This window comes from Erithacus rubecula (genome assembly GCF_903797595.1).
Source record: "Erithacus rubecula genome assembly, chromosome: 3".
Classification (NCBI taxonomy): Eukaryota; Metazoa; Chordata; class Aves; order Passeriformes; family Muscicapidae; genus Erithacus; species Erithacus rubecula.
Genome location: NC_136689.1, coordinates 14,998,630 through 15,009,080, shown reverse-complemented (window position 1 = coordinate 15,009,080; position 10,451 = coordinate 14,998,630).

Sequence of the window (10,451 nt, the reverse complement as noted above, 5' to 3'; positions counted from 1 at the left end):
TATCTGTCAGACACCTTGGCTGATGCCAGCTTTCCAAACTCCCCACACTGAAATTTGGACTGCCTTAGCTAGACAGCTCTTCAGGGATATCCTCTGGAATAGCCTTAAAATTTGCAGCAGGGAGATTAACTTCTTCCTTTTGGAGATCCTTTCAGGATATGTCTCATTGTGTTGCTGTTGCAGAAAAGCAGCAAATTCAGAGATGCTTGCTGTGTTCCAGTCTGCAAAATCAGGCCAGGAAGGTCTGAGGTGTAGTCTGTATTTGTAGACTGCACTTTGGAAAGAATCTGGACAAGAAGGAGGACAATGATCTCCAAAACATGGTGTGACAGAGAGGGCTGGAAAAACAGGGGCAGCTTAGCCTGGGGCAGCCTAAGGGTGAAAGAGGGGGGAACATGCAATATGCAAATCCTCAAATATGTAGAGGCTTCTTTCAAGAAGCACAAGTTTTTCTGTGTCCTTGGCAGGGAGGACAAGGAACATGCAGCTCTGACTGCACTGTGGGGTTTGTTTCTGTTTTTTTAAAGTCAAGTGTTGCTTTTATTTTTCTTTGGTTATGAAGTGACTATGTATGACATGATACTTTATAGCTGCCTGCAGGTGACTATGTATGACATGATACTTTATAGCTGCCTGCAGTTCTTTCTTTGTCATTTCTGGATGATTGTAGATGCACTTTCAACATCTGTAGAACTTGATGACTTCAATTTTGGATGATGAGCAAGTAACACATACTATTTTATGTACTGGAGCAAGAGTCTAGCATGGGGTAGGGCAATATTTTGCATAATTGAATTATTTCTGCAGCTTGATTGAGAAATATGGTTAATTTATGTTCCTTTCCGCTGTTACTAAAGGGTCAAACAGGATGGTCTCTGATGGTTTCTGCAGAGATATGCCTGTAAGATTTTCTGTAAGGGCACTGCTCAAGGGAAAGGCAGGTGAAGAGAGGATCTTTTGTAGGAGGTCGACTGGACTCCTGCAGTGGAGCAGTGAGGGAAAACCACCTGTTGAAGTAAGTGTGATGTTTTCCAGTGGGGATGCCTGAATGGGTGTTTGCTGCTGGGTGTGCAAATTCACCAGCTCATTCTGGCTGTAGGTGCTGCTTGGCTCTTACTGACAACTTGTTCTGCTTCCTGTGTCCACCACATTCCAACCTGGTTTGTAATCATCACCCTCTTGTAATATATGAGTGTTTCTGTGGCAAATGGGAGCTTAGCACCATTCAATTCCCCTGAAGGATCCCACTCTTAATCATTGAGTTTGGAGGAAATAAGAAGCTCATGAATGAGTTATTGTGCTTTCTGAATCAGCTGTAGGATTATTTTTGGTAATGGTCCAGTGAAGTTTAATATTGTGATAAGAGCCATGGGAGCTGTTGACAGAATTATGTGTTTCCCAATTTATAGAGAATCAATTAACATTTATTTCTCTTGCTTCAGAATTGGCATGTGCATTTTTATTTAGGATCATCACTTGTATCACAGCTAAGAAAATGCAGGTCTTTTAATCAGGTATCATGAGAATTAATAATTTTTGCTGACTGTTTTTAATAATGGGCTTTAGGGATCTTCTAGAAGAAACATGCTTTATAAGCTGAAGGTATCTCCTGGCACACTATCTGCCAGTCCCTGCAGGTTGATGATGGTAAGTCATTGCACACCACCACATTTTTAAGCAACCTGTGTGAGGGAGTCTGAGGCAGCTGTGTAGTTTTAAGGATTAAGATAGGACCCTGGCTCAGTTTCCATCTTCAGATTACTGACAACCCCTTCTTTCAACACAAATGAAGTAAATCTCTGACACAAATGCAGTGAGAAGGACTGCTACAGATGTGCCACCAAAGAGGGAAGGGGCATGCCTTCTCAAAAAGCCACATCATTTGTGCTTTCCTAATTATGTCATTGAAATCAGAAAGGAAAATCTCAGTCAGCCACGGTGAGCTATTCCTCACCCAAATGTTCCTGCAGGACTGTCAGGGATGGAGTGGGCCATGGGGAAACTTGTTTTCTGGGCACAGTGAAAAACTCTGAGCTTGGCATGCTGTAAATAATGATCTGTTTCTGGAGCATGGTACTAGATTTTAGGAATGAAACTATGAGCACTGTTGCAGATTTGCCAAGGTGGATGTAGAGGGGCCCCCTCAGCTGAGAGAGGGATCCTTCCAGCACTGTCCTACACAGTCCCTGAATGCTTCTGTCCTCCTGCCAAATATCTGCTCCTCAAATTTCAGGTGCACCTCATCCTTGTGCTCTCCCTATACTTACTCTCTGTCCCCAGCTCTTCCAAGCACCTCCCCAGTGCCAGCTGGGCTCCTAGGTTTGTCGAGCCACAAACCAGTGAGGGGACAGTGAGGACAATTTTTCACACTTTGGTGTTTGGCAGTGCTGGTGCCTGTCAGTCACTATGTCCTTAGCCTTCATTACCACATCTCTTTTTCCTGGCACATCATCCCTTGCTCCCTCAGCAGAGTGCCAGGACCAGCTTTTCTCACTGCAGGGCTTGAGCTCAGATCCACTCACTGCTTTTCACTCAGGCAGCTCATTCCTCATCCTTCTTCCCTGCTAGCTTGTTGGACTCCTCTTCCTTTTGGCCAGTTTTCACTTCACTTTGTTCAACAGCTTGGTTCTTCTTGCTGTTGCTACTTTCTACCTTCATGTATAAATACAGCCAAAAAAAACCCAGTGTGAGCGACAAGGGTAAAGCGAAGTTCAGGTTTTTGGGGAGAGGCTTGAAGAGCATGTCAGTGGGGATGATCTTGAGCAACTTTGGTTCTGACCCTAAGAGAAGAGCAGAGATGTACAGAGGTGCCCAGCAGCCCAGCAAAGCTGGTGGGTAGTTATCCTCAGCTCCTCTCTGTTTGGACAGTCAGAGCTGCCAGTGACAGGCAGAGAAAACCTGTGCCAGCCTCCTCAGAGCTGAATCAAGTGTTACCTCCTGCTACTGGAAACAGATGTGTTTCAGTTGGCACTTTTGTCATGAATTAGCCAATGTTGCTTCAACCTGGAGGTTTCAGGGAAGGCAAAGAGGTTTGGTTAAATGAAATGGTCCTGGCTGGACATGGCAGAGGGGCAGAGTGTTGCCAGTGTCCCACTCTGCCAGCCCTGCTCTGAAAACAACATCCCACAGGGTCCTCCTTCCTTTGGCACAGAGCTGGACTCCAGCTTTATTCATGGAATGCAATTCAGATGAATATTACCTGTATTTATTTAGAAATGCATGTATCTAGGGTTAACAACAGGGATACTAATTAATGCAGATTGTTTTGTCTGATTTCTATCATGCTAATAGCCATTCAGTTGCTAAGTGTTCAGCAGCAGTTTCCCTTAATTGGTCTCCTAGTATCAGCCCTTATGTTACTCCCATGGATAGAAAAAGATGAGTTTAAAATCTGCCCTTAGGAGGGAAAAGAACATTCATTGCTTTATCAACCTTTCTGCCAGGCTCTCTGTGAGGACCTAAAGAGACACACTTAATAATCAGTGTGAATGTGTCTTTAGAGGGATTGATAGAATTTTTCTCCATTAGGACTCAATAGCGAAGATGAAAGTGCAAACTAGGTTATTATTGAATTGATTAAAAAGGAGGTGGTCATAGATGGGCTGTTGGGAGAGGGTGTGTGCCAGACAGGGCTGCAGCAGCCACAGGCAGCACAGCTCTGCCATGAGCATCAAAGGAAACAAAGATAAGGCAAAGCAGCTGGCCAGCCTGTTCATAGTCCATGGCAAACTGGTATATTTGCTGAAGGCCATAATTTAGTCTCTTCATTACTTTTGGTACATTGGAACTCTGAAGCTCCCTTTGGGTCTCAGATGGCAACACTGACTACCTCCATTTTTAACTTCTTTCTGTCTAAGTGAAGGAAAAATATTCCTCCATAAACATGTAACAGTATTGAACTCACAAAAATAGAAGAGCGGTGTGTTGGAGGCATGGCAGAGGAAGAGGATTGCAGTTTTGTGGAGGCAGAACCAGTTCTGCTCTGCAGTGCAGAGATGTGAATCTGGGGGCTGGGGCAAGGCTTGGGAGTGGCTGCCCAGCAGCTCTGGGGCTCTGGCCAGCACTCTCCTGCTCCCCACCTCCAATGTGTTTGGCTCTCTTGTTTCATTACTGCCTTGCAACCTGTGGAGGAGACCTTGCTTTAATATCCTACTCTGCTACTTAATACTCTTAGTTACAAAATCTGCTTTGAGAATAATCAGGACTGCTGTCTCTCTCTGAGGCTTCTTAATTTTGTTTTAGTTCTGTGTGACTTTAATGTCTTGCACTCATGGTTATGAAAACAGAGGCCACACTTCTTCCCCCTTCCAGGACTCTCAGCTCTCTGAACTCAGCCCCCTTGCCCTCTGAGGAAGAATCTGAATTCATGTTACACTTGGTATCACTTTCTGACAACACTGCTCTCCACCCATCCTTTCTCCTGCCTGATCTGCCTTTGATCTCACAGTGCTCCCACAGATGAACCCTTGTGGCTTCTTGAGGTGTTGCTGGCAACAAGCTGCTTATCTTCCTCCTGTGCCTGAGATAATCCTCCCAGTCAGAGGGTGCTCAAACCTGTTCCTTGGGTGCTTCAGTGCCAGGCTGCAGGTGATAGGGATGGGTGATCCCACCTGCAGTCCCTGTCACAAGGGTGAGAGTCCCTCAAGGAGGGCTAGCAGAAAGCTGAGGGTATCACTGTCTTCACCCTCCCTGCTTAAACCCACCAGAGTTGGTGGCCTTGGGTCTTTAGATGCTGCTCTGCCTGGCATCCTGGATGTTGAATGGCTTCAGCTTCTTACATATTTGCCAAAGCTCACTGCAGCTCCCCTTGCCCTGTTATTTGTCCTTTGTACAATTATTCTGACTCAGAGATATCAGAAACACAAGCTGTCTCTGATGTAGTTACTGATCCTGCCCTAGAGCCAGCTTTGGAGCACACCATCACATGCTGCTAGAATTTAAGTGGGTCCACAGCCTTTATTGACTTAGCTCTTCATGTCCCCTCTCACACACAATTTTTTTTTGCCTTCTCCTTTTCATGGTAAAGTGAGAATTAAGGTTTTATTCTTATTACACATCTGCTTAGATGTCCTGCTGCCTTATATTTCAAACAGCAGCTTTGTGGTGCTGAACTATTAAAATCTTATTAAAATACATATCCATCTTCTTTAAACTGCTGGTCCTTGCTCTGAGATCTAGGTTTGCCTTCAGTTTTTTCTACTGTATTTGCAAATGTCTGTCAAAACTGGAGCTCAGTGTAATCTGTCAGAGTGCTGCCTATTTAAGTGGCTGAGACTCCAGTCTGTTACAATGAGTATAGGCTTTCCTGACTTGCATTGACTACCTTGTCTCTGGCATTTGGTTGTGAAATATGTGACTCAGAAAATAGAGCTCGAGCAATAAATATTGACTAATATGAAGTAATGTATCTCTGGAGACTTTCTTTTTCTGCATCAAAAGCTTTTAGAGCTGCAGTTGTAAAGGGGCTGCTGACAATAGATTTGCAAGTGTAGAACAGTCTCACATAGCCTTCAGGCCCTGCAGAGCACCCTGGGTTTGACTGCTGGGTGTAAGTCTTCCAAGGGTTAGGATAAGTCCTCCAAGAAACTGGTGTTTGCATTCAGACTCATGGACAGCCTGTCTTGCATGAGCAAAGCCCAAGACTCTTGCTTAGGCAATAAGTTCTTATTCAATGAGGCTTGGTTTCCCTGGCAAACATGACTATTTGGCTGTATGTCCTATATCCAAACTATAGCTTTCTGTAAGAAATGTTACTTTAACTATACATCCTGCCCTGCTTCAGTGATGCTCGATTTCCAGGGATTTTTGGCCATGTCCAGTGTCAGCTCTCCTCCCCCATGCTGTGACAGGACGTAACTAATGGTTTCTAATGCTTGGGATCTACAGCAAATTCCTAATATTTGCCATACCTTATCTCTAGGCACCTGATAACTCAGATCTGATAGGTGGTGCTTGATGTTTTAGGTACCGTTTATAAATTCTGACATGTAACACCTCTACATGGATGTTTCAGGAGGTGATGGCTGAACACTGGATGTTAACTCCTGTGTGCAGGATGTGGCTGGGGGTAGATGCTGATGTGAGCCCCGGTGTATCCGCGCTGCTCTTACTCTTCTGGCGATGGGATTACTCATCTCTGATCCTGCAGGGAGCCGCATCCTCCCCCTCTTCGGAGCAGGGCACAGGTTCCTCGCAGCAGGCAGGCTCCGGCTGTCCCTGCTAGGGCCGGATCTGCCGGCAGAGGGCAAGAGGTGCCCGCGCTGAGCCGCCGGCCCGGGGAGCGCGGCTCGGAGCATCACCGGCCCGGAGCGCAGCACGGAGCATCACCGGCCCGGGTAGCGCGGCTCGGAGCATCACCGGCCCGGAGCGCAGCACGGAGCATCACCGGCCCGGGGAGGGCGGCTCGGAGCATCAGCGGCCCGGGGAGCGCCGTCCGCCCACAGCCGAGCCCCGCCGGTCCGGCCGCTCTCACCCCGTGCCGGCCCGGCTGCCTTAACCTCAAAGAGGGTTCAATGAACCTGTCCCGGTGTTGGTGGCTCTGTGCCCAAGGGATCCAAGGTGCAGCTGAGTGTTTCCAGGGCAGACCCCTCGCCTCAAGGCAGTGTGAGCTCTGCTCCGAGATCAGCGAACGTGCTGACCGGGCACTGGGACAGAGACAGGGACCCAGCTGCTCCGCGCCCCGGCAGAGCCTCCGGGAGAGCCACAGGGCGGTGGAGCTCCTCTCCAGCATCCCTTGTCTCAGGCCGGGCAGTGGCACCCGCACCGGGAGCTGCGGGAAGAGGCTGCGGGGACAGGGAGGGTGTCTGCAGGGAAGGGCTGCAGGTCAAGGGATGGGGGCTGAGCTTGTCCTGCCTCGGGACAGGACGGCTTTTAGGGCTGGCCGAGGGATCTGGGGCTCAGTGCGTGACTTTGGGCGCACAGTGACAATGAACACACCGAGAATTTTACAGACACGGGAAAGGGAAAGGACCAGAGTGACTCTCCCGAAGGCAGCACAGGAGCCAGGGCTGTCCCGGGAGAGCCGGCCGGGCGGGGTGCGGAGCCGGGCTCGGGCCGTCTCCTTCATGTGTGTCTCGCTTGGTATTGAATGATGTTAAGCAGAGCTGGAGCTGGCGCCTCGGCCTCATTACCTTCAATTACAATAATTGTTGCCTCTCTCCAGTGTTTTGCATTTCTCCCTGGGGGAAATCTCTCTGCTGCTTCTTTTCCAGTCTTGCTCCAGCTTTCTCCTATCGATTGGATCGCTCTGGCCCCGATTCTAGGAGCGGTGCCTCCAGGAGGATAAATGCAAATCGCCCTATTGATCGGGAGGAGTGCAGCTCGTTTGGGGGAGGGAGGATTAGTTTTAAATGAAAAAAAAAAAAAAAAAAAGTAAAGTGATGAGCATGGCAGGAAATGCTTCACTTTCTGGGCCTCTTAAGTAGTGTCTCTTTATCACGTCCTGTGTCTGAGGGGGATGCAGATTGGTGCCATCTGGATAATATACCGCATGCATGGAGAGGTGGATCCTGCGACACAGACACTAGTCTGGTCTCCTATTTATTTTAGGTGAACATGCATCACTGATTATCTCTGGAACGCAGCTCCCCTCCTTCAGTTTGAAGGTAACTGGGTTTCACTGGGGACACACTAATTGCTGCTGAAAATGAGCCGGGACTAATGTGCAGGCCTCTATCCCCCCCCCCCCCCCCACCTTGAACTGCCTCGGTTACAGGGGTAAAGCTCCTTGGGAGTTATTAACCTTGAGGGAACCTGCTCAGCAGCCTGTCTGTCACAGGGGAGCGGCTGGAGGAGCAGCCTTTGGGCTCTGCATAGCTGCAGATCCTGAAATGGATACCTGCTTCAGTAAATCCATAGCCAGACCCAGAAGTGGGAAGCCAAAGAAATTGCACAGTCACATTATGTTCCCTGTCCCCTGGGCTTTATGCCAAGTTAAGCTAGCTTAAGCCTTAATTATTTTTTTAAAGGCAATAATCAGCATAAATAAATGTAATTCAGTAGAATTAACTTGTGTGTAACATATCCCAAATGCCAGCAAAGTAACTCAAAAAACAATGGTTGTTCTTTGGCTAGTGTTAAGCAGTTAACAAAAACCCCTGAATTACTCTGATTAACATTGCTCCAAAGATGCTTTAAATAGTCCCAATGCTTTTAGCTTCACATTATTTCCAAATGAGAAATTCCCAGATGAATCATAAATGCAAGGTGCAAAAAGAAATGGATATGGTGTGCAAATGTTGCTTTTGACTCCAATTTGAAATGACTCCCAAGCAGCAGTACTAACCTTTCTTTTCTAGTGCAATGAGCATCTGATGTGACTGACAGTACTGACAAATGCTGGTGTGTACACACAGACCCAGCAGTATGCAAATCCTCATCTCTCTGAGAAATGTGGGTCTCCCCAGGACAGGGCTGCACTGATGCCTTGACTAGAGAGATGATTGTAGAAAGGATTTCCAAAATGCAGCTCAAATCAATTTTTATTTTTGCCTAATTTTTTTTTTAGGGGGGTGGGGATGTGTTAATTGTTGAAAGTTTCAAACAAGTGAATCATACTCTGAAAATACGGGGTTTTTTGCTAGAAATTGATAGAAAGGTTACTTTCAGACATTTGGGAGAAATAGTGGTGAGTTGCCAGCTTGCCATGAAAGTTTATAGAGGGGTGAGGAATTCATGATAATGTTCAAGCTTCCAGATGAAAGAATTACTTTTGATTCCAAACTTTTTCTGGGGTGAGTTACCTAAGTCAGGGGCACCTGCAGACTGAAATTGTAACTTCGTTTTGCAGACAGGCAGCTGTGGTGGCAGTAGCAGCAAGGACAGGCATTAATGTGAATTTATGTGTGAAAGAGAAAGAGAATACATGAAAGAAGCAAAACAATGGGAGGAAGTTGAAATTTCTAAAGCTCAGTTCCCATATTCAGAGAAGAACTTTTCTCTTGTTCAAAGTTCTGTACTTAGAAAATGCTGCCAGGTTGACCTCTGTCTTGGCTTGTTTAATTTTCCTCCTTGATGTAGCAAAGGCCTAAACCCCTCATGGCAGCCATCCTCTCATGCTTGTGTTGGGACTCAGGCCCATGGAAATTCTGCAGAAGGTGGTGGATGTGATTTGGCACTTCACTGGAGGGATTTCACCCTGACATTTGGAAGGAGACTTGCCTGGTTGCACAGCTCACACTCTCCTGGTGGAAAATAGTGAGCCTCTTCTGGAATGTTATTGTAGAGGAGAGCAGGTACTGTCCTGAGCTGTTGCTTGCCTGATAGGAAAAATCCTGATCTGGAATAGTTCAGGACACTGGGTGCTCATCTGAATTTGTCCTTTAGAAGGACTTGTCAGTTCTAAAGTCCTCCTTCCAAAAACTTGTCACTGCGACTATTGGCCTGTGAAGGGAAGTAACAGAATCAAACCAGCATTTGTGTGGCCTGCAAAGACTCTTTGGATGGATCTCTTGTTTTAGTTGGCAATTTCTACTTCTTAGAGACAAAATTTTGCATCTGTGACAGAGCTTTGAGCTGATGCAGAGAACGTGCTCCTGTGAGATGCTGCCCAAAGCAGTCCCTTTCCTTGAGGTGGCCAGAGGCTGATTTTGCAACCAGGTCCTTCTGTTCATGCTGGCTTCAAAGTCCTTCACGTATCTGGTGGGAGAGAGCAGCCCTGTGCTCTGCAGGCTCTGACTACAGGCTCTGCAGTCCGTTCAAGTGGAGGCTTCAGGCTGCTCTCCCATGGCTGCTGGAGACACGTAACACGGCCTCAGGCTCCTGACGCTTTCCTTGATGGTTCCTTGTAGTCATTATCCCACATTCCTTCTGGTTGCAGAACATGCTGTTATTATTGCTTTGTGCTGGGTCTGTCTCCTGTCCCTTTTTTACAGGCCAATCTGGCCCTGTTAGCTCTTGTCTCTAAAACAAAAGCAAATTAGCACTGCAGAAGCTGAATTATCTTGTTTATGTTATAGTCTGTCAGAGGACCCCACACAATCCTTGCACATCTCTCTGAGCAGTGCACCAGAGAGTGAAGAGACACAGTAAGTCAGTAAAACTCTCCTGACACTCTGACTCCATCCACAGGTTTCCAAAAGGGCCTTTAGATGATTTGGGGAAACTAAGGCTGGGCAGTGATCCTGCTGTCCCTCCCCCAGTTTTGGTATTTTATGCACACTTGCAGCATACAGAATTAGAATTTTTTTTTTACAGTAAACTGTACCTCACAATTCAAACTTGACAGCTGTCAATGAAATTTGCTGTACAAAACTGATCTCAAGCACATTGCCCTCTGGTTAGTCTGTCTGTGCTCCCTTGGCCAGGATGTTTATAATACTCAGGGAGTCTCTCATGTTACTTAGTGCAGAAATGTGGCTCCATGAATAAAAGCCATTTCCAGTCTGTCGGTACTGCCATGTAACAAATGAGATCTGTTAAATGTGCTTGTCACCATTGATAGGAACAGGAGA